This window comes from Arachis ipaensis, chromosome B10, assembly GCF_059453495.1.
Source record: "Arachis ipaensis isolate K30076 ecotype BB chromosome B10, ASM5945349v1, whole genome shotgun sequence".
Classification (NCBI taxonomy): Eukaryota; Viridiplantae; Streptophyta; class Magnoliopsida; order Fabales; family Fabaceae; genus Arachis; species Arachis ipaensis.
This window is the reverse complement of record NC_142435.1, coordinates 30,845,147-30,869,986: the sequence shown is the minus strand read 5'-3', so window position 1 is coordinate 30,869,986 and position 24,840 is coordinate 30,845,147. Positions and strand designations below refer to the sequence as shown.

Genomic DNA, 24,840 nt, shown 5'->3' with positions numbered 1-24,840 from the left:
CTAACATATTGAAAACAAATTCGGACTTATGAACATCACATGTGTTCATATCCTGTCAAAAATATAGCCAGACCTAAAATGAATAAAAGTCCATCTAAGAGAGTTGGTTTCATCTATATTTACTTGTTACGGATTTGGCTCACGGATTCTATACCTGAAACGGTCTCGGAATTCGGTTACCTGGGTCCGACCCGCTCTGCCTATCTAGAAGGCCCAGAACCGGCTCATTAAAGCTCCTAATCAACTTTCGAATTTAAGCATCTCCCTTATCTTAGCCAAACAAGATAAGATAAGATAACTACCATCACATATAAATAGAGGACCTAGGTCCCTCCAGGTATTCATTCATTCCACACACATCTTACTCCTCTTAGATCCATTCCGACTTGAGCGTCGGAGTGTCTTTACAGGTACCACCCCCATCGTTCCAGTCAGAGAATCCGGCATCCGTCTCAACCCGCAAGTTTCCGGTCCATCTCTCAACCCGTACCGGAGGCATCCAGTACATTGGCGCCGTCTGTGGGGACTCGCAACGTTTAGACGGAATGGCGGACGGATTCGAGGAGCAATTCCCGAGCCACCACGATAACTCTCGAACAAGGAACCCGACTCCCGAACACCAAGAAACCACAACCCATGGAAGGATAGCAAGCACTATTCGCCAGACCCCAGTGCAAAACAAGGAGAATGGTCTCGAGATACCGATTAACGAAAACCTGGGAGAAAAAGCAGCTCAAATAATCCAAGACCTCTGTCTCCGAGTACAAGATCTCAAAATCCTGGCAGTTAGAGACCAAACACCGACCACCACCACCGGTAGAGCAATAACATTCTTTCCCGAAGACTGCCAACACGGCACCTCGGTGGAAGACGCCCCTTTTGTCATCTCGGCAAAGATCGGAACCGGACTAGTCAGAAGAATACTGGTGGATACAGGAGCAGACTCTAACATCCTCTTCAGAGGAGCCTTCGACAAACTCGGACTCCGCAACGACAATCTACAGACACACCGCAACGGAGTCACCGGACTCCAAGACAACTTCCTCAAACCAAATGGCTCCATCGTCCTCCCCCTCACGATAGGAACAGGAAACCAAAGGAAGACAATCCTATCCGAGTTCGTAGTACTCAAAGACTCCACCACCTACAACGTCATCCTCGAAAGAAAAACAATTAACGACCTCTCCGCCGTCATCTTCACCAAATACCTTCTCATGAAGTTCACAGTAGAGGATGGCTCCATCAGAACCATTCACGGTGACTGGGAGATCACAATAGAATGCGACAACGCCAGCTTAGCCCTACGAAAGAAATCCCACAACGCGGCCGGCATATTCTTAGTTGACCTGGACGCCCGACAAGACGGACAACCTAGGCCGGAACTAGAAGGAGACATGGAGAAATTGCAAATAGGGCAAACTAAAGAAGAATATACTTTCATCAACAAGAACCTCCCATACGACCTTAAAGAGGATCTCTCACGCTTCCTAAGAAAAAGCAGGGACTTGTTTGCATTCACACTTGTCGATATGCCGGGAATAGATCCCGATCTAATGTCTCACTGACTCGCCGTAGACCCCAAGGCTAAACTTGTGGCACAGAGGAGACGAAAAATGTCTTCCGACAGAGCAGCCGTAGTCAAAAAACAGGTTAAAGGCCTCCTCGAAGCAGACTTTATCAGGGAATTGCCCTATATGACCTGGCTGGCTAACGTTGTGCTAGTCAAAAAGGCTAATGGGAAGTGGCGGATGTGCATCGACTACACGGACCTGAATAAAGCCTGTCCAAAAGACGCCTTCCCCCTACCAAATACTGACGGGCTGGTAGACGCTGCATCCGGCCACCAGTATCTTAGTTTCATGGATGCGTATTCAGGATACAACCAGATACCCATGCACCGACCTGACGAGAAGAAGACGGCCTTCATCACTCCCGACGGCACATGCTGCTACACAGTCATGCCCTTCGGCCTAAAAAACACCGGAGCCACCTACCAAAGGCTCGTCAACAAGATTTTTCAAAACCTGTCTAAGACCAAGCTGGAAGTCTACATAGATGACATGCTCGCCAAGACCGAATCCGGCGAGCAACTCATCAGCGACCTCGAGCTTATAATGAACACCCTAAGAAGACACCAAATGCGTCTCAACCCGACAAAATGCGCCTTCAGGATAGAAGCAGGAAAGTTCCTCAGTTTCATGATCACGCAAGCCCAAAAAATCTCAAACATCCAGAAGCTTACCGGCCGACTTACCGTACTATCCCGTTTTCTAGGGACATCAGCGCAAAAGGCGATCCCTTTCTTCAAACTGATGAAGAAAGGAACCCCCTTCAACTGGGAAGTAGAATACGAAGAGACATTCCAACATTTCAAAAAAGTCCTAGCAGAACCCCCAGTTCTCACCAAACCCCAAACCGAAGAGACCATTTACCTATATCTCTCCGTAACGGAAGAAGCACTAGCAGCAGCCCTTATCCGAGAAGATGAGAATAAGGCCCAGCGACCCATCTACTTCAGAAGCAAAGTCTTACAGGACATGGAAACGTGCTATTCACGCCTTGAAAAACTCGCCTTCACACTCCTCACGGCCTCCCAGCGTCTCCGAAAATATTTCCAGGCCCACCCCATTACGATTTGTACCGACCAAGCAGTCAGGCAAGTCCTACAAAAGCCCGACCTAGCGGGGAGGATGCTCGCATGGTCCATCGAACTATCCCAGTTCGAAATAAAATTCGAACCCCAGAATGCGATCAAAGCACAAGTCCTGGCAGATTTTATCACCGAGATGACACCGGGAAATCCCACCCTCGAAACTTGGAAGCTACTCGTAGACGGCTCATCGAACACCACCTCTGGAGGAGCTGGAGTGATACTCGAAAGCCAAAACGGGGTCATAATCGAACAATCCGTTCGGTACGAATTCCCGGTCTCCAACAACCAAGCAGAATACGAGGCTCTATTAGCCGACCTAATCCTAGCCAGAGGGGTCGGGGCAAAAATCCTAGAGGTATGCAGCGACTCACAGGTAGTCAGCTCCTAAGTTAACGGAGACTACTAAACACGAGACCCCCTACTCCAACAATACCTCACCAAAGTAAACAAGCTAAAGGAAAAATTCGATTGTGTAACCATACGGTATGTCCCCAGAGAACGAAATGCCAGGCCAGACCTACTCTCGAAACTGGCCAGCACCAAGCCAGGACAAGGTAACCGGTCGCTAATTCAGGAAGTCATCAAGACGCCGTCCGTATCAGCACGGGCTGACACCACCCTATCAGTTTCCAACCAGGAATCATGGACCTTCCCTATCCTTCAATATCTCCTCGATGGAATGCTACCCGAGGACTCTAAAGAAGCAAATCAAATAAAAAGGGAAGCCGCAAATTACACTGTCGTAACAAGACAACTATACAAATGGGGATTTTTGCAACCCCTGCTCAAATGCATCGAACCCGGGGACACGGAGTACATACTCCGTGAAATCCACGAGGGCTGCTGCGGCCATCACATCGGAGGCAAGACATTGGCCCAAAAAATCATCCGAGCCGGATACTTCTGGCCCACAATCATTAAAGACTCAATACAGACAGTCAAAAACTGCGACAAATGCCAAAGGAATTTAGACTATCACAAAGTTGCCCTACACCAGCTCAACATCATAACGGCAGATCGGCCATTCGGAACTTGAGGCATCGACCTCGTCGGCCCCTTCCCAACGGCCCCAGGACAACTCTGGTATATCATAGTCGCAGTAAACTATTATACCAAATGGGTCGAAGCCGAACCCCTGGCCTCTATCACGGCAGCTCAATGTCGCAAATTCCTCTGGAGACATATCATAACCCGGTTTGGCATCCCAGAGGTCATAATCTCGGACAACGGAACCCTGTTCGCTGACAAAAAGTTCAGGAAATTCCTAAAAGGACTACATATATCCCAACGCTTCAACTCGGTAGAACACCCCCAGAAAAATGGACAAGTCGAATCGACAAACAAAATAATAGTAAAAGGACTCAAAAAATGACTCGACGAAGCCAAAGGACTCTGGGCCGACGAGCTCGGATCAGTACTCTGGTCGTATCAGACCACCCCCCAAAGCTCCACCGGGGAGACCCCTTTCCGCCTCACGTACGGGATAGAGGCCATCGTCCCTGTCGAGGTCGGGGACCCCAGCACAAGAAGAACCAACGGGGGCAACGACGAAGACGCCGAGCGAGACCTCACAGAAGAAATCAAGTCCATAACCCACATGCGAGAGCTAGCCTTAAAGCAAAAAATCAAGATAAGGTACAATCACGGTGTGATACGGAGAGACTTCTCACCCGATGACTTAGTCTTACGATGAAACGACATAGGAACTCCCACGCCAGGAAAAGGAAAGCTCACCCCCAATTGGGAAAGCCCATACCAAGTCAAAAGGAGAAGTTGGGAAAGGGGCTTACAAGCTCGAAAAGCTCAATGGAACCGAGATCCCGAGAACCTAGAATGCCGCCAACTTGCGGCGATATTACACGTAGGCGTACACCATACCCTCAAAATTTGCGTTTTATTTTTATTTATGATTCATTGTCAGTTGTTTTCAGGTACTCTTTCCCCACGAGGGTTTTAACGAGGCCCAACTTTAATAAAATTTCATTTACATTCATATAATTGCCTCACATCTCTCCCCCAAACCCCACATTAAAACGGCATAAACACGCGGCCACCACTGGGAGACTGATCACTGGTGCACGAAATTGTGATCTCCAGGCTCGAACAAATCCTGGTAATGGCTCCAAAGCTTGGTGCTCTGATCTTAATTCATAATTGTCACAACTTCGATACAACTAACCAGCAAGTGCACTGGGTCGTCCAAGTAATACCTTACGTGAGTTAGGGTCGAATCCCACGGAGATTATTGGTATGAAGCAAGCTATGGTCACCTTGTAAATCTCAGTCAGGCGGATATAAAATAATCATGGAGTTTTCGAATATTATATAATAAGATAGGGATAGAGATACTTATGTAAATCATTGGTGAGAATTTTAGATAAGCGAATGGAGATGCTTTTCGTTCCTCTGAACCTCTGCTTTCCTGCTATCTTCATCCAATCGGTCTTACTCCTTTCCATGGCTGGCTGTATGCAAGGGCATCACCGTTGTCAGTGGCTACATCCCCTCCTCTCAGTGAATAATATGCTCACGCACCCTGTCACGGCACGGCTATTCATCTGTCGGTTCTCGATCATGCTGGAATAGGATTCACCCTCCTTTTGCGTCTGTCACTAACGCCCAGCACTCGCGAGTTTGAAGCTCGTCACAGTCATTCAATCATTGAATCCTACTCGGAATACCACAGACAAGGTTTAGACCTTCCGGATTCTCTTGAATGCCGCCATCATTCTAGCTTACGCCACGAAGATTCTGGTTAGGAGATCTAAGAGATACTCATTCTAGCTTAATTCATGTAGAACAGAAGTGTTTGTCAGGCACGCGTTCATAGGGGAGAATGGTGATGAGCGTCACACATAATCATCTCCTTCATCACGTTCTTGGGTGCGAATGGATATCTTAGAAGCGAAATAATAAGAATTGAATAGAAAACAGTAGTACTTGCATTAATCTTTGAGGAACAGCAGAGCTCCACACCTTAATCTATGGAGTGTAGAAACTCTACCGTATGAAAATACATAAGTGAAAGGTCCAGGCATGGCCGAGATGGCCAGCCCCCTAAAACGTGATCAAAGGATCATAAGGTAATCCAAAGATGCCAAATACAATAGTAAAAGGTCCTATTTATAATAAACTAGCTACTAGGGTTTACATGAGTAAGTAATTGATGCATAAATCCACTTCCGGGGCCCACTTGGTGTGTGCTTGGGCTGGGCTTTGATTGTTACACGTGTAGAGGTCCTCCTTGGAGTTGAACGCCAGCTTTTGTGCCAGTTTGGGCGTTCAACTCTGGTTTTGGCTCCTTTTCTGGCGCTGGACGCCAGATCTGGGTAGAAAGCTGGCGTTGAACGCCAGTTTACGTCGTCTATTCTTGGCCAAAGTATGGATTATTATATATTTCTGGAAAGCCCTGGATGTCTACTTTCCAACGCAATTAGAAGCGTGCCATTTCGAGTTCTGTAGCTCCAGAAAATCCACTTTGAGTGCAGGGAGGTCAGAATCCAACAGCATCAGCAGTCCTTTTTCAACCTCTGAATCTGATTTCTGCTCAAGTCCCTCAATTTCAGCCAGAAAATACCTGAAATCACAGAAAAATACACAAACTCATAGTAAAGTCCAGAAATGTGAATTTAACACAAAATCTATTAAAAACATCCCTAAAAGTAACTAGATCCTACTAAAAACATACTAAAAACAATGTCAAAAAGCGTATAAATTATCCGCTCATCACAACACCAAACTTAAATTGTTGCTTGTCCCCAAGCAACTGAAAATCAAAATAGGATAAAAAGAATAGAATATACTATAAATTCCAAACTATCAATGAAACAGAGCTTCAATCATATGAGCGGGACTTATAGCTTTTTCCCTCTTGAATAGTTTTGGCATCTCATTTTATCCATTGAGGTTCAGAATGATTGGCATCTATAGGAACTTCAGATTTCGAATAGTGTTATTGACTCTCTTAGTTCAGTATGATGATTCTTGAACACAGCTTCTTTATGAGTCTTGGCCTTGGCCCTAAGCATTTTGTTTTCCAGTATTACCACCGGATGCATAAATGCCACAGACGCATAATTGGGTGAACCTTTTCAGATTGTGACTCAGCTTTGCTAAAGTCCCCAATTAGAGGTGTCCAGGGTTCTTAAGCACACTCTTTTTTTTTTTGCTTTGGACCTTGACTTTAACCGCTCAGTCTCAAGTTTTCACTTGACACCTACACGCCACAAGCACATGGTTAGGGACAGCTTGGTTTAGCCGCTTAGACTAGGATTTTATTCCTTTAGGCCCTCCTATCCACTGATGCTCAAAGCCTTGGGGTCCTTTTTAATTGCCCTTGCCTTTTGGTTTTAAGGGTTATTGGCTTTTTGCTCTTGCCTCTTGGTTTTAAGAGCTTTGGCTTTTTCTGCTTGCTTTTTCTTTTTCTTTCTATTTTTTTTTTCGCCTATTTTTTTTTTCTGCAAGCTTTGTTCTTTGCTGCTTTTTCTTGCTTCAAGAATCATTTTTATGATTTTTCAGATTATCAAATAACATGTCTCCTAGTCATCATTCTTTCAAGAGCCAACATATTTAACATTCTTAAACAACAACTTCAAAAGACATATGCACTGTTCAAGCATACATTCAGAAAACAAGAAGCATTGTCACCACATCAATATAATTAAACTAAGTTCAAGGATAAATTCGAAACTCATGTACTTCTTGTTCTTTTGAATTAAAACATTTTTCATTTAAGAGAGGTGATGGATTCATAGGACATTTATAACTTTAAGACAAAGTTACTAACTACTAATGATCATGTAATGAAGACACAAACATAGATAAGCACATAACATGGAAAACGAAAAGTAGAAGAATTAAGAACAAGGAATGAATCCACCTTAGTGATGGTGGGATTTCCTTCTTGAGGAATCAATGATGTCCTTGAGCTCTTCTATGTCTCTTCCTTGCCTTTGTTGCTCCTCCTTCAGTGCTTTTAGATCTTCTCTGATTTCATGAAGGATGATGGAGTGCTCTTGATGTTCCACCCTTAGTTGCTTCCAATAATTGTGTGGAAGAAAATGTATCCCTTGAGGTATCTCAGGGATCTCTTGATTTGCAGTCAAATGTTCTACCACTGAGCTATAGACCCTTGATGGAAGCTTTTGTCTTCCCTTTCCTCTTTCTAGAGGTTTCTCTGGCCTTAGGTGCCATCAATGGTTATGGAAAAAACAAAAAAGCTATGCTTTTACCACACCAAACTTAGAATGTTGCTCGCCCTCGAGCAAAAGAAGAAAGAATAGAAGAAGAAGAAGAGGATATGGAGGAGATGGATGGAGGTGTGTATTCGGCCATATGGGTGGGATTTGGTGGGAGAGAGATGTTGAATTTTGAAGGTAGTGGTTGTATGGGTGTGAGTGGTAAATGGAAGACAGAAGGGATGAGTGGTTATTGGGAATAGAGGATGATTGAGAAGAGAGAAGAGAGTGAGTGAAGGTAGGTGGGGATCCTGTGGGGTCCACAGATCCTGAGGTGTCAAGGCATTTACATCCCTGCACCAATTTAGGCATGCAAAATGCCCTTGCACACAACTCTGGGCGTTCAGCGCCAGGTTGGTGCCCATTTTGGGCGTTCAACGCCCCTTTACTGCCATTTCTGGCGTTGAACGCCAGAATCATGCTTGTTCTGGGCGTTCAGCGCCAGAACTATGCTCTGTTCTGGCGTTTGAATGCCAGACAGATGCTCCTCCAGGGTGTGATTTTTCTTCTGCTGTTTTTGATTCCGTTTTCAATTTTTCTATTTATTTTGTGACTCCACATGATCATGAACCTAAGAAAACATGAAAAACAATAAAAATAAGAATTAGATAAACATTGGGTTGCCTCCCAACAAGCGCTTCTTTAATGTCAATAGCTTGACAGTGGGCTCTCATGGAGCCTCACAGATGTGCAGAGCTTTGTTGAGACTCTCCAACACCAAACTTAGAGTTTGGATATGGGAGTTCAACACCAAACCTAGAGTTTGGTTGTGGCCTCCCAACACCAAACTTAGAGTTTGACTGTGGGGGCTCTGGTTGACTCTGCTTGGAGAGAAGCTTTTTCTGCTTCCTCTCCATGGTTGCAGAGGGAGATCCTTGAGTTTTGAATACAAGGGAGTTCTCATTCCATTGAAGGACTATTTCACCTCTGTCAACATCAATCACAGCTCTTGCTGTGGCCAGGAAAGGTCTTCCTAGGATGATGGATTCATCCTCTTTCTTTCCAGTATCCAGGACTATGAAATCAGTAGGTATGTAAAGGCCCTCAACCTTTACTAATACATCTTCTACTTGTCCATAAGCCTGTTTTCTTGAGCTGTCTGCCATCTCTAGTGAGATTTTAGCAGCTTGCACCCCATAGATTCCCAGTTTCTCTATTACAGAGAGGGGCATGAGGTTTATCCCTGAACCAAGGTCACACAGAGCTTTAAAGATCATGGTGCCTATGGTACAAGGGGTTATGAACTTTTCAGGATCCTGTCTCTTCTGAGGCAATGTCAGTTGATCCAGATCACTTAGTTCATTGATGAACAAGGGAGGTTCAACTTCCCAAGTATCAATGCCAAACAATTTGGCATTCAGCTTCATGATTGCACCAAGAAACTTGGCAGTTTGCTCTTCAGTGACATCCTCATTCTCTTCAGAAGAGGAATACTCATCAGAGCTCATGAAGGGCATAAGGAGGTTCAATGGAATCTCTATGGTCTCTAGATGAGTCTCAGAGTCCTTTGATTCCCCAGAGGGAAGCTCCTTATTGATCACTGGACGTCCCAGGAGGTCTTCCTCCTTGGGATTCACGTCCTCTCCTCTCCTCACTGGTTCGGCCATGGCGCTTATGTCAATGGCCTTGCACTCTCCTTTTGGGTTCTCTTCTGTATTGCTTGGGAGAGTACTAGGAGGGATTTCAGTGATCCTTTTACTCAGCTGGCCCACTTGTGCTTCCAGATTTCTAATGGAAGATCTTGTTTCATTCATGAAACTTACAGTGGCCTTAGATAGATCAGAGACTAGATTTGCTAAATTAGAAGCATTTTGTTCAGAGTTCTCTGTCTGTTGCTGAGTTGATGATGGACAAGGTTTGCTATTGCTAAACCTGTTTCTTCCACCATTATTAAAGCCTTGTTGGGGCTTTTGATCCTTCCATGAGAAATTTGGATGATTTCTCCATGTTGAGTTATAGGTGTTTCCATAAGGTTCACCTAAGTAATTTACCTCTGCTATTGCAGGGTTCTCAGGATCATAGGCTTCTTCTTCAGAAGATGCCTCTTGAGTACTGTTGGATGCAGCTTGCATTCCATGCAGACTCTGAGAAATCATATTGACTTGCTGAGTCAATATTTTGTTCTGAGCCAATATGGCATTCAGAGTATCAACTTCAAGAACTCCCTTCTTCATAGGCGTCCCATTACTCACAGGATTCCTTTCAGAAGTGTACATGAACTGGTTATTAGCAACCATGTCAATGAGTTCTTGAGCTTCTGCAGGCGTTTTCTTTAGGTGAATGGATCCACCTGCAGAAGTGTCCAGTGACATTTTTGATAGCTCAGATAAACCATCATAGAATATATCCAGGATGGTCCATTCTGAAAGCATGTCAGAAGGACACTTTTTGGTCAACTGTTTGTATCTTTCCCAAGCTTCATAGAGGGATTCACCTTCTTTCTGTCTGAAGGTTTGAACATCAGCTCTAAGCTTGCTCAGCTTTTGAGGAGGAAAGTACTTGGCTAAGAAAGCCGTGACCAGCTTATCCCAAGAGTTCAGGCTGTCTTTGGGTTGAGAATCCAACCATAATCTAGCTCTGTCTCTTACAGCAAAGGGGAAAAGCATGAGCCTGTAGACTTCAGGATCTACTCCATTAGTCTTAACAGTATCACATATCTGCAAGAATTTAGTTAAGAACTGAAAAGGATCTTCAGATGGAAGTCCATGAAACTTGCAGTTCTGCTGCATCAGAGAAACTAATTGAGGTTTCAGCTCAAAGTTGTTTGCTCCAATAGCAGGAATGGAGATGCTTCTTCCATGTAAATTGGAATTAGGTGCAGTAAAGTCACCAAGCATCTTCCTTACATTATTATTATTTTCGGCTGCCATCTCCTCTGCCTGTTCGAAAATTTCTGTAAGGTTATCTCTGGATTGTTGTATTTTAGCTTCTCTTAATTTTCTCTTCAGAGTCCTTTCAGGTTCTGGATCTGCTTCCACAAGAATGCTCTTATCTTTGCTCCTGCTCATATGACAAAGAAGAAGGCACAAAAAAATAATAATAATAATGGAGATCCTTTATACCACAGTATAGGGATCCCTGTGTGAGTGGAAGAAGAGGGAGAGACACAGAATGTAATATAATTGAAGAAACACAACTGTGAGGATGGAAGAGAGGTGAGATGAGATGTTAGGATATGAATGAATAAATAGAATGAGATGGGGGAGAGATAATTTTCGAAAATTGTTTTGAAAAAGAGTTAGTGATTTTTGAAAAATGGTTTTTTTGAAAAATGTTAGAAATTTTCGAAAATTTTTGAAATCAAAAATAAAAATAAAAATAATTAGTTAATTAAAAAGAAATTTTGAAAAAAGGGGGAAGATATTTTCGAAAATTAGAGAGAGAGAGTTAGTTAGGTGGTTTTGAAAAAGTTAAGAAACAAACAAAAAGTTAGTTAGTTAGTTGAAACAAATTTTGAAAAGATAAGAAGTTAGGAGGTTAGATAGGATATTTTGAAAAGATATTTTTGAAAAAGATAAGATAAGAAGATATTTTTGAAAAGATATGATAGAAATTAGTTTTTGAAAAAGATTTGAATTTTTAAAATCACAATCAATGACTTGATTCACAAGAAATCACAAGATATGATTCTAGAACTCAAAGTTTGAATCTTTCTTAACAAGCAAGTAACAAACTTCAAATTTTTGAATCAAAACATTAATTGATTATGTTATTTTCGAAAATTTGGTATAAAAATAAGAAAAAGATTTTTGAAAAATATTTTTTGAAATTTTCGAAAATAACTAAGAATTTTGAAAAAGATTTGATTTTTGAAAAAGATTTTGAAAAAGATAAGATTTTCAAATTGAAAATTTGATTTGACTCATAAGAAACAACTTGATTTTAAAAATTTTTGAAAAAGTCAATCCAAATTTTCGAATTTGATGAGAGAAAAAGGGAAAGATATTTTTTTGATTTTTGAAATTTTTATGAAAAACATGAAAAATATGCAATGCATGAAATTTTTAGATCAAAACAATGAATGCATGTAAGAATGCTATGAATGTCAAGATGAACACCAAGAACACTATGAATGTCATGATGAACATCAAGAACATATTTTTGAAAAATTTTTAATGCAAAGAAAACATGCAAGACACCAAACTTAGAAATATTTCATGTTTAGACTCTAAGAAACGAAAAATGCATATGAAAAACAATAAAAGACACAAAACAAAAAATCATCAAGATCAAACAAGAAGACTTACCAAGAACAACTTGAAGATCATGAAGAACACTATGAATGCATGAATTTTCGAAAAAATGCAAGATGCATATGCAATTGACACCAAACTTATAATATGACTCAAGACTCAAATAAGAACACAAAAATATTTTTGATTTTTATGATTTTCTAATTTTTTTTTGGATTTTTTCGAAAATAATATGAAAAAGAAAAAATAAGGATTCCAAAATTTTTAATATGAATTCCAGGAATCTTGCCATGTTAGTCTAAAGCTTCAGTCCAGGAATTAGACATGGCTCACTAGCCAGCCAAGCTTTCAATGAAAGCTCCAGTCCAAAACACTAGACATGGCCAATGGCCAGCCAAGCTTTAGCCTTTAACACGAGAGTATATTGCTCTTTGATAACAAATTGCAAGCCTCAGTCCAAAAGAATTTAGACATGACTTTACAGCCAGCCAGGCTTCACATGCTTCATGAAACACTAGAATTCATTCTTAAAAATTTTGAATAAATTTTTGAAAACATTTTTATTTTTTTCGAAAACAAGAGAAATTTTTTGAAAATATTTTTGAAAGATTTTTGAAAAAGTTTTGAAAAATAAAATAAAAAGAAAATTACCTAATCTGAGCAACAAGATGAACCGTCAGTTGTCCAAACTCAAACAATCCCCAGCAACGGCGCCAAAAACTTGGTGCACGAAATTGTGATCTCCAGGCTCGAACAAATCCTGGTAATGGCTCCAAAGCTTGGTGCTCTGATCTTAATTCATAATTGTCACAACTTCGATACAACTAACCAGCAAGTGCACTGGGTCGTCCAAGTAATACCTTACGTGAGTAAGGGTCGAATCCCACGGAGATTGTTGGTATGAAGCAAGCTATGGTCACCTTGTAAATCTCAGTCAGGCGGATATAAAATAATCATGGAGTTTTCGAATATTATATAATAAGATAGGGATAGAGATACTTATGTAAATCATTGGTGAGAATTTCAGATAAGCGAATGGAGATGCTTTTCGTTCCTCTGAACCTCTGCTTTCCTGCTATCTTCATCCAATCGGTCTTACTCCTTTCCATGGCTGGCTGTATGCAAGGGCATCACCGTTGTCAGTGGCTACATCCCCTCCTCTCAGTGAATAATATGCTCACGCACCCTGTCACGGCACGGCTATTCATCTGTCGGTTCTCGATCATGCTGGAATAGGATTCACCCTCCTTTTGCGTCTGTCACTAACGCCCAGCACTCGCGAGTTTGAAGCTCGTCACAGTCATTCAATCATTGAATCCTACTCAGAATACCACAGACAAGGTTTAGACCTTCTGGATTCTCTTGAATGCCGCCATCATTCTAGCTTACGCCACGAAGATTCTGGTTAGAAGATCTAAGAGATACTCATTCTAGCTTAATTCATGTAGAACAGAAGTGTTTGTCAGGCACACGTTCATAGGGGAGAATGGTGATGAGCGTCACACATAATCATCTCCTTCATCACGTTCTTGGGTGCGAATGGATATCTTAGAAGCGAAATAAGAAGAATTGAATAGAAAACAGTAGTACTTGCATTAATCTTTGAGGAACAGCAGAGCTCCACACCTTAATCTATGGAGTGTAGAAACTCTACCGTATGAAAATACATAAGTGAAAGGTCCAGGCATGGCCGAGATGGCCAGCCCCCTAAAACGTGATCAAAGGATCATAAGGTAATCCAAAGATGCCAAATACAATAGTAAAAGGTCCTATTTATAATAAACTAGCTACTAGGGTTTACATGAGTAAGTAATTGATGCATAAATCCACTTCCGGGGCCCACTTGGTGTGTGCTTGGGCTGGGCTTTGATTGTTACACGTGTAGAGGTCCTCCTTGGAGTTGAACGCCAGCTTTTGTGCCAGTTTGGGCGTTCAACTCTGGTTTTGGCTCCTTTTCTGGCGCTGGACGCCAGATCTGGGTAGAAAGCTGACGTTGAACGCCAGTTTACGTCATCTATTCTTGGCCAAAGTATGGACTATTATATATTGCTGGAAAGCCCTGGATGTCTACTTTCCAACGCAATTGGAAGCGTGCCATTTCGAGTTCTGTAGCTCCAGAAAATCCACTTTTAGTGCAGGGAGGTCAGAATCCAACAGCATCAGCAGTCCTTTTTCAACCTCTGAATCTGATTTCTGCTCAAGTCCCTCAATTTCAGCCAGAAAATACCTGAAATCACAGAAAAACACACAAACTCATAGTAAAATCCAGAAATGTGAATTTAACACAAAATCTATTAAAAACATCCCTAAAAGTAACTAGATCCTACTAAAAACATACTAAAAACAATGTCAAAAAGCGTATAAATTATCCGCTCATCAATCACCCCTAGGGCCTAATATACGGATATCCACGAAATAAATGACTACACGACCCCACGACAGTCAGTCCCTCCTGACTAAACCGGGAACGCAAGTAGAGTCACAATACACGGCTCAAAGATACTTAAAACCAAACATGCCAAATTTACGGCCTAAACAGGCCTAAAAAGTTCAGAGTCATAACTTACGGCCACACGGCCAAAATATCAACAAAATTACAAAAGTTCTAAACATAATCAAAAGAAAAAAGAAGCCTACACGAGGTCAATGATTTGGCCATCACGGATAGTCTTGAACGCCCCCATCATGAACACGTCCACACCCGGCGCAAGGACTAAAACCTGGGCCCTCATCGTCTCCTCGGTAGCAGCAATGGCACCCTTCACATCCGCCAGAAACTCTACCTTTTCCTTCTTCAAACCCTCGGCCTCGACCTCCAGGACTGCAACCTTAGCCTTCAAAACATTCACCTCATCAAGGAGCACAGCAGCCCGAGACTCGGCATTGGAAGCCCGCTTACACTCCACCCCAGCTGAGACAGCAGCGAAGTCTCGACCTCGGACAGATGGAGGATCTCAGTACCCGCCTCCTAGGATGACTTCATGGCCTTCTCCTTAGCCACCTGCGCAGCCTCAAGCTGCTCCTTCAGCTTAGCCGCCTCAGCCTGGGAATGGCGAAACTTCTTGTCCAAAAGGCCGACCTGGGCCATCATAAGCTCAGCCTTCCGAACAATAACAGCGGATCGGTAGAGGGAGCGATAGACAGACTTGGCCTGGAAGGCCACGTCACAGTCATAAAAAACCCCTCAGTACCGGGAATAAGATGCTGGTCAATAAACGCCGAAGCATCGAAGATCCGATCCATCACAGAAGGCACAGTACCCTCCTCCTCCAGATTTTCACTACTAACCTCCTCGGGCCTCTTCCACTTCCAAGAAGCCTCGGCCACTGAAACCACAACTACCTCATCCTCGGGAGCGTCCACGTGACCCGGGGAAACCCGAGCTTCAACCCTCGCCCCAGTCGAGATCACCTCTTGCGAAATAACCCGGGAGTCCGTGGCTTGTTGAGACCCCAGGGTGGAAAGAGCAACCGAAGATGCCTCCTCCCGATCCATAGCAGCCTTGAGTCTCGCCAGCGAAGTCAAGCCACCAGCTATCTCAACTGAAAAGGGAAAGAAAAAACATAAGTCCCAAACTCGGCAACACGCTAAAGAAAAAAAACCCACACACCAACATATGACCGGAAAGCCATAGGGTCCCCCATAACATCTCGAGGATTCAATGGTCGTTCCCTGAACAAATGCCAGAGGACGGAGGCAATGTCCTTATCCTACGGAGTCAATCCATCATAAATAACTCTCGTCAACACCGATGAGGTTGAGCCCTAAATGACATATATCCTTTTTATGCTTTCCCTCCTTGGTCGGGAGGGTACATAAGAAAAGAAAGAGAAAAATGGGAACGGAGACCAGAAGCTCGAAAAATTCGCACACAAGCTCAAACGTACGAACAGCCGCCCAACTATTCGGATGAAGCTGAGACGGCGCTACGGAACACTGACTCAGCAACGCCTAGACAAAAGGCGAAAACGGAAGCCGCACGCCAAGTCGAGTGAACATCGATTCATAGACCCACATCCAATCCGGGACGGTCGGTGAATCGAGGTTCAGGTAGCAAACCCTCTCATCAACATCGGGGAGGGCGAGCTCATACTGACGCTCCGCATCACCGCTTCTGATCACGGAGCATTTGGAGATTCGCCTCCATCATCCGTGATGGAACCCCCCAAACGCCGCTAGTCACCCAAGCATAGCGGGAGGGAACACCCCTGGAAGGAGCTATTGGAGCACCCACACCCTCATTCCTTCACCAATGCATACCTAAAACAAGGAGGAGCACCACCGTCAGCCTACTAACACTACGCAGAAGCAGAAAGGATAACAAAAAACCTATCACCTACTACCAATCCACGTAGTGGTGCTCAGTCCCTCCAAAATGTAAAACCACTACCCCCACCCAAAACACAGTACCAGAAAGCAGCAGGCAACAATACATGGCAAAAATAGGAAAACAAACACCACAGAGTAACAAAAGGCAAAAGGAAACCAATCTGGTATTGTGAAACGTAAACTTGAAGAGTGTTAAAGTAGGGAAGCAGAAACACAACCACGGAGAGATAAAACAACACCAGAGCAAAAGGGAAAGCGAAGGAAGTATCACAGAGAAAAACCAAGAAATGAGACGAACGAGGGAAGGAAGAATAGGAACCAAAACGGTTTAAAAACCAACAAAAGGACAAAAATACCCCAAGGAACAAACAGAGCGTGAAGGGTAAAATCGAAAAGCAACCCAAACGTCCCCTCGCAATAAATGCTCTCTTGGAAAATGAAACTGACAAGCACGCCTCAGAAAATGCAACGGACACAAGGATACAGAAGGGTCGCGTCAAATCAAACGACCAGGCGAAACTCGACTTAGCCTCAAAACCCGGGACCAACACGCCGATCTCCCCCTGCTAAATCCATCGAACGACGATCTGAGAAACCGAAGAAGGCCACAAACGGCAAAAACTGTATCCTCCAGCGACAGACCGACCTTACTCGCTCTCCCGCTGTGGGGGCAACTGTTATGGATCTAGCCCACGGATCCTACACCCAGAACGGTCTCAGAACCCGACTACCCGGGATCTGACCCGCTCTGCCTATCTAGAAGGCCCGGAACCAGTCCATTAAAGCTCCTAACCAACTTTCGAATTCAAGCATCTCCCTTATCTTAGCCAAACAAGATAAGATAAGATAACTACCATCACCTATAAATAGAGGACCCAGGTCCCTCCAGGTATTCATTCATTCCACACACATCTTACTCCTCTTAGATCCATTCTGACTTGAGCATCGGGGTGTCTTTGCAGGTACCACCCCCCATCGTTCCAGTAAAAGAATCCGGCATCCGTCTCAACCTGCAAGTTTCCGATCCATATCTCAACCCGTATTGGAGGCATCCAGTACACTACTCGATCTTATAGAGGTCAGACACAATGTCAAACAACTCAACTCTACTTATCTAAACAAATAACTAATTCTTAAGATATCTCCCATTTATCTAGAAGGAAGATCTCAACAACTTTTTTAGAAAAAGAAAACGGTCATCCACTATCAAAGGTGGAACTACTACTCTAAAAGGTGGTTATCTACCCAACTATAAATACACTGATACTCTCAAGTATATTCAGGACTCATCAATCTATAAAAAAACATTCTTTAAACCCTTGCTAACTTAATAAGCATTAGAGTCCTTTATAGGTACCACCTCCACCTCCTCAGAAGAAACTCGAACAGCAGTACCTCGGCACCTACAGAAGTTGGACGCTGCCACAAAAGGAGTCTGGACCTCACGTTCAAGCGCAAAAAGCAACCCATCAACCACGATTTTTCCATCAACCACGATCATATTAGAATTGATAAAGGAGAGGTCTACCTCGAGAGCTATAATTTAAAACTAAGCCTTCAGGTTCTCAACTAATTCATGCATCCCTGAGTTATAGTCTCCTCCAAATCTTCATACTTCTCTCTTGACTTGGTGACCTCATCCACCAAATTCAGCTTTTCCCCGAAGACCCTGGTATAGCTCTCCTCATTGAGTTCTACCATATAAATTAAACAATAGTAAAAATAATAATTTTAAAAAATTTGAAAGATTTAAATTTTAAAATAAGTAATATATTATTTAGTGATATTTAAAATATTAAATTTTTAAATATATAATCAACAATAATTTGATAAACTCATTTAAAAAAAATTTACTATAAAAAAATTACAATTTAAAAATGTAAACTTTTTAGAGTATAAATGACAAAATAATTTTATAATAATTTAATTATTTTTATTATTTTATGTAAAGAAAATTTTGTTTTATTAAGGTCTAAAAAATAATATTGAAATTAATACTATAAAAAAATATTTCAAATTTAATATTACGAAGAAAAATAAAAAAATATATAAGGACTAATTTGATTAATTTTTAAAATTTTAGGGATGGAAATAACTAATGTCTAGATTTTCAAGAACTATTTTTATTATAAATAACTTTTTTACATGTCAAGTGACACGTGACATGCTATGTGTAACTGACCTAATACGTGTGACATGTGGCATTAATTTATCACGTCATCATCATGCCATATGACACTTAACAAGACACGTCATCATTTAACTATCGGAAGGACCAATTTGATTTATGTTTTATCTTTTAATGACTAACATGACTAAATATTATTTGAGGACTAATTTAAAAAAGGTGTTTGCTTCGGTACGACGATAAATTTATACGTACCGATATAATAAAAATGTGGACAAATTAAAACACGACATGTGGATTATATTTTCTACGTCAATAATTATTTTTCTTTTTTAAATACATATCATATCAATGATTTTACTAAATCACCCTTATATTTTAATAAAATTAAAAAATGAATTTTATTTAATTTTTATAAAAAAATTTAAATATTTTTTTTTTGGTATTGGACAAAAACAATCCTAATCCTTTTAATTTAATCAAAATTCAATTAATTTTAGTTTTATAATTTTAAATCTGAATCAATTTAAAAATCAAAACCAAAATACATTTCATTATTTATAATTGATTCCACCGTCGCCGTTATGTCCCTCCGGAAGATTATTCTCCGATGTCACCAATGCAGCATTGGCAGCAGCTCTCGTGATGTTGATGGAGCCGCCATGTGTCTCTTGAATTTGGCCCACAAGATTGGAGCTTTGAAGGTGTTGATGGCCACAGCGATCAAAAGGTGGTTTTTGTAACGACGTTGGAACCATCGCGATGATCGAAGGAAAGATATAGCGGGAGATTGTTGAAGCTGAAAGGGGAGATTGAAAGACGATCAAAAACGTCTTCTAGGGTTTGAATCTCAAATTTTTCATTATTCATAATTGAATCAGGATGATGAAATATATTTTGGTTTTGATTTTTAAATTGATTCAGATTTAAAATGATAAAATTAAAGCTAATTAAATTTTGATTAAATTAATATAATTAGGATTGTTTTTGTCCAATACTAAAAAAAATTTTAAATTTTTTTATAAAAATTAAATAAAATTTATTTTTAAATTTTATTAAAATATAAGGATGATTTAGTAAAATCATTAATATGATATGTATTTAAAAAAAATAATTATTGACGTGAAAAATATAATCCATATATCGTGTTTTAATTTATCCACATTTTTATTATATCAATACGTATAAATTTATCGTCATACCGAAACAACCACCTTTAAAAAATAAATAATTTTTTAAGAACGAATTAAACTATTAATCTAATTAAAACCTTGAACACTAAATCATCTTTAAAGATAAGAATTTTATTGTATAAATGATCAAGCGACTCAAAAAAAAAAAGAAACTTGCAATTTTAATCGTTATGAAGATATAAACACTTGGTATTTATCTCAACAACAAAACTGATCCAATGTTAACAATAAACCAAAATTAAAGTTTTTTTAATGGTGCAATCATAAATGGTTATGATATATTGATATCACTTGTTGGAGCTTTTTAGATTCTTTAATTCTAAAATTATCCATGTTAAATTATTAAATAAAAATATTAGAAAGTAAAAATATACTTAAATTTATAAGCATGATTGAAATAGTGTGATTTTATGATATTTTTCAATCAAAGTCTTCTATATCTCTGGTAGAATTAAATCATAATTTTTCTTATGAAAAAAAATTACAAAAGTGACTTTGATGTATTATTAGAAAGCGAAACTCTGAAGTTATTATTTATATTTGAGTGTTGCACTCATTAAATTCTAAAATCCAAATAAAATAGTATCTCTAATTTTATTTTTATTTAATTCTAAATCAAAATAATAATAAATTATTTGATTCATTATTTATAATAATAAATAAGATCACTATTATATAAATTATTTAATTTAAGGGCAATTTACCTAAATAAAATGGTTGGGAGAAATCTTTACTCAAATGCGACAACTGCAATTCCTTTACTTGCGTGTCCTCATTTATTATTATGTAAACCGTGGTAAGTTACTACGTTTTACTTTTTACACATCAACCGTGGCAGGTAAGCACGGTTTATGAAGTAACCAAGATGAGCATAAACCGTGGTAACTAAGCACGGTTTATGTAAAGAGAACTTTGATCATAAAACCTTGTTACTTCCCACGGTTTATGAAAGGATATGCAAATGCAAAAACCTTTGTTACTTGCCACGGTTTATGAAGAGAAAAATTCTATATATATGAGTGAGATTCAAGCTGTTGAAGAGAAGTATTTTACAATGGTAAGTGAGGAAGAGAGCTAAATAATAAGGGCAAATCACACTATTAAACCAGAATGGAGGAGACATGATTCAACCAAAGCAAAAAATGTAACATGGATCAACCAGAAGCGTGTTTTTATATAATTCGAATCAAACTAATTCGAATTACAAACCAACAGTAATTCGAAGTTGATCAATTCGAAATATGCAGCCAAAATTCGTACGTAATTCGAACCTATTTGATTCGAATTATGCATGCAGGTTGACCCATGGTAGGTCGAACTACACTCATTCGAATTATAAGGGATGCAATTCGAATTACACTAAAAAAATAAAATTATCTAGAATATTGGACCAATTCAATGTTAATCAGATTTTTTATTTCTATTATAAAATATAAAAAAATTTAATTCTAAAAAAAATCATGTTATTTTTTAGGATTTAATTTTTTTATTGTGTTTTCATAAAGTTTGCACAAAATTCACCTATCACATTGACTAAACTTATTTATTTACGTAAAATTTGTTTATGGACTCAGCAAACTTGTTTACGTTTTAATACGATTTAAATTGTATTAGTATATTTTTATTTTTAATTAATTTAATTTTATTTAAATAATTATATTTTTAAATTATAAAATTTGTATTAGTTTGTAATTTATAATTTAAATAGATATAGTTTGTAATTCTCATAAACTGTGGAACCTAGCACGGTTTCTACCCACGTTATTCATGCATAATCCATGCATAATAAAGTAAAGAAATTGCAATTGTCGCATTTGAGTAAAGATTTCTCCCAACCATTTTATTTAGGTAAATTGCCCTTAATTTAAAACAACTTAATTTTGTAATATATATATATATATATATATATATATCATAAATAAATTAATAATTTCTAACATAAACAATTTAAAATTTTTAATAGAGGAATGTTAGGGGTCAGCAACTTTTGTGATTTGTAGCCATCAAATAGCCATCAATGAGTTTTAATGGTGTGAGATTGGTGTGAGATTTCATCCAATAGCTCACTTTTTTTTACTGGTTACATGCTAGCCAGAATTTAACAAAATTGCTGACCCCTAGATTTTTTCTTTTTAATAATCTCTAAAATTTTAATTCAATTTGAATTCTTAATGGAGTTACATATTATTGATAAAAGTTTGATTAGCATCATAAAGGCAGTAATTGATAAGACAGTAAAAGATTGAAAACGTGGAGACAAGATGCTAATATCGTAGAAGCATTATATTGCAAAGAATCTAACATTGGTATAGTATAATATGTTATTGATTAATATTCTAGACATATGCATATGACATATACGTGAAAATATGTCGCATAAGATCCATAGATGTGATGAGATATCAACATATATACTGTCCACTCCACTGCAGGAACCTTTTCTAACTTTTTTTTTGGGCACTCGATTGACCTTAGCTTCATATACTCTTAATTAGATTAGTAACCTGTATCAATCGACAGATACTACTTTTATGCAGGGTAGAAATTCTAGGCATTTATATATTAATTGATTAAACACAAAGATGCTCAAAGGACAAAAAAAATATATTATACATTAACATAATCAAAGTCTATATGATTATATATGAATGGATATTAGAGAATCAATTTTTCTTATTCCAAAAATGTGCAAAAGAAGAATCCAAGATATATCACACTCATCCCATCACTTAGTGGGGTATATATATAGTCAGTATTCACCTAGTTGTCACATGTAATATAAGCACATATCTGCATACTAAGCTAGCTATCTTAGATGTTTTCACCTTTTGCAATTCAATGTGTGTTTTTTCCATAATAATAATTCTTCTTCTAGGTAGAGTAGACAGGGAGTGAGACAGGTATCTGAAAAGAAGAAAAAATTTTGGTTTGTGGTACATGATATTTGAGAGTAGTGGAATGAGCCTGAGAAAGAAAAGGGATTTACTATTTTTGTTTGTTTTGATGATATAATTGAATTTTTTTTTTCTTTTATTTTTGGTAAAGCGATTCCCGGAGAATCTTGGCACAAATCTTTGACAGTTAAGCAGTAGAGAGAGAAGGAGGAGGCAGGGGTCCCCTTACAAATAGGTGTCTGTACCACTCATCACTACAATTAATAACATACCACATCATAGGCACAGCAAAGCACCATCTTGAATTCTTAAGCAAAGGAAAGGCATCATCATCTCATCACATGGCAACAACCTCAGTGCGCGTCAAAGAAGCTGTGCTCGTCACACCTTCTGACCCCACACCAACTGGGATTCTCCACCTCTCCGCTCTCGACTCCCAACTCTTTCTTCGCTTCACCGTTGAATATCTATTTGTTTACAGGCGATCCTCTGCCCTCGACCAGCCTGCCACCGTGTCACGTATGAAGTCGGCATTGGCAAGGGCGCTCGTTCCGTACTATCCCTTTGCCGGCCGAGTTCGCTCCAGGCCGGACGTCCCCAGCCTCGAGGTAGTCTGCCGGGCACAGGGCGCACTCTTCATCGACGCCTGCTCTGATGTCTACACTGCCAATGATTTTGAGAAGGCTCCCAAAACGGTTACACAATGGAGGAAGCTCTTGTCACTCTATGTTCCCGACGTTCTCAAAGGATCGCCGCCACTCGTCGTTCAGCTCACGTGGCTTGCCGATGGAGCCGCCGCAGTTGGCGTCGGAATCAACCACGCCCTCTGCGATGGCATAGGAAGCGCTGAGTTTCTCAACTACTTCGCTAATTTAGCTTCCCAAAGGTTTGGCCCTCGCGATTCTGATCTGAAGCCCAAGCCCGTCTGGGATCGCCACATCATGAACCCGCCGTCAAAGAAGAACGAGCGGGCTAACACGTATAACCACCCTGAGTTTGCACGGGTTCCCGATCTCTGCGGGTTTTTGAACAAGGTCACCACCGGGCTCAGGCCCACCTCCATTGTGTTCAACAAGAGGCGCATCAACGAGCTCAAGGGAGTAGCCCGTTACTCGAGCGAGTCGTCATCATCGTACACGTCTTTTGAGGTGCTAGCGGCCCATGTGTGGAGGAGCTGGGCCCGAGCATTGGGCTTTCCACCAAACCAGCAACTGAAGATTCTCTTTAGCATTAACGTGCGGAACCGGGTGAAACCGAACCTTCCAGAGGGTTACTACGGGAACGCGTTCGTTCTTGGGTGCGCACAGAGCAGTGCAAAGGAGCTTGTAGAAAAAGGAATCGGGTACTGTTCGGGCCTGGTGAAACGGGCCAAGGAGAGGGTGGATGGAGAGTACGTTAGGAGGGTGAGTGAGTTGGTGTCCGAGTGGAGGGTGAGTCCTGACCCTGTTGGTGTGCTCATAGTTTCTCAGTGGTCTCGTTTGGGCCTTGAGAGGGTTGAGTTTATGGGCCGGCCCATTCATGTTGGGCCCATATGCTGGGATAGATACTGCTTGTTTCTTCCGGTGAGGGATGAGACGGAGAGTGTCAGGGTTGCCGTGGCTGTCCCTGCCGCCGCCTTTGACAGCTACCATCGCTTTATTGCAGAATCCACTTCATGATACGCAACTCTTTTTTCCTGTTCTGACTTCTGTAATTATTTTGTCTTTTTTCTTTTCAAGTCAAGAAACCTTAAAATTTGCAGTTACTCTCATTTAATGATGTCCTTTTCTTTTGCATGAGCCGTGGCAATTGGTAATTAAAACCCGTGAATCCGAAAATCATTGAAATTGTTAATTTTTAATCAATGATTAGGTACTTAATTACTAACTGTTAAGCAGTCTCTTAAACTGTTGTCGGAGAGGTGTGACATAGTTGTCACAATCGAATTGGTCATCGATTCCAAATAAATAAAAAACAATTTTGCTATATAACCAACAAAGATTCTATCAACTTCTGTCAGTTCTTATTTATGATTGTATTTAATGGAAGTGTCTTTGGGAATGTATCTAATGAAAGTGTCTTTTTTATGGATGTGTCTAATAGAAGTGTCTTTGTAGATGTGTCTCATAGATACATGTGTCTCCTTATACATGTATTTTCTAGTGAAAATGTCTTTGATCGAATTGAGAAGGTAGAAACGAGATAGAGGGAGCGCGCTATGGTGGACGGTGGCA

At 40.3% G+C, this 24,840-nt stretch overlaps 1 non-coding gene and 2 pseudogenes across 2 annotated transcripts; 2 read left to right on the top strand and 1 right to left on the bottom strand.

Annotated features, from left to right (window-relative positions):
• Window positions 1–3,641: 3,641 nt before the first annotated feature.
• Window positions 3,642–15,326, bottom strand: LOC148579568 (uncharacterized; annotated as a pseudogene).
• LOC148579569 (small nucleolar RNA R71) lies at window positions 10,257–10,364 on the top strand. Its single transcript, XR_015895774.1, has one exon. It is a non-coding gene; the product is annotated as a small nucleolar RNA R71 (small nucleolar RNA).
• A 7,068-nt stretch (window positions 15,327–22,394) lies between the features above and the next one.
• LOC107623967 (alcohol acyltransferase 9 pseudogene) lies at window positions 22,395–24,402 on the top strand (annotated as a pseudogene). Its single transcript, XR_015907066.1, has one exon. The product of XR_015907066.1 is annotated as an alcohol acyltransferase 9 pseudogene (transcript).
• Window positions 24,403–24,840: the final 438 nt, after the last annotated feature.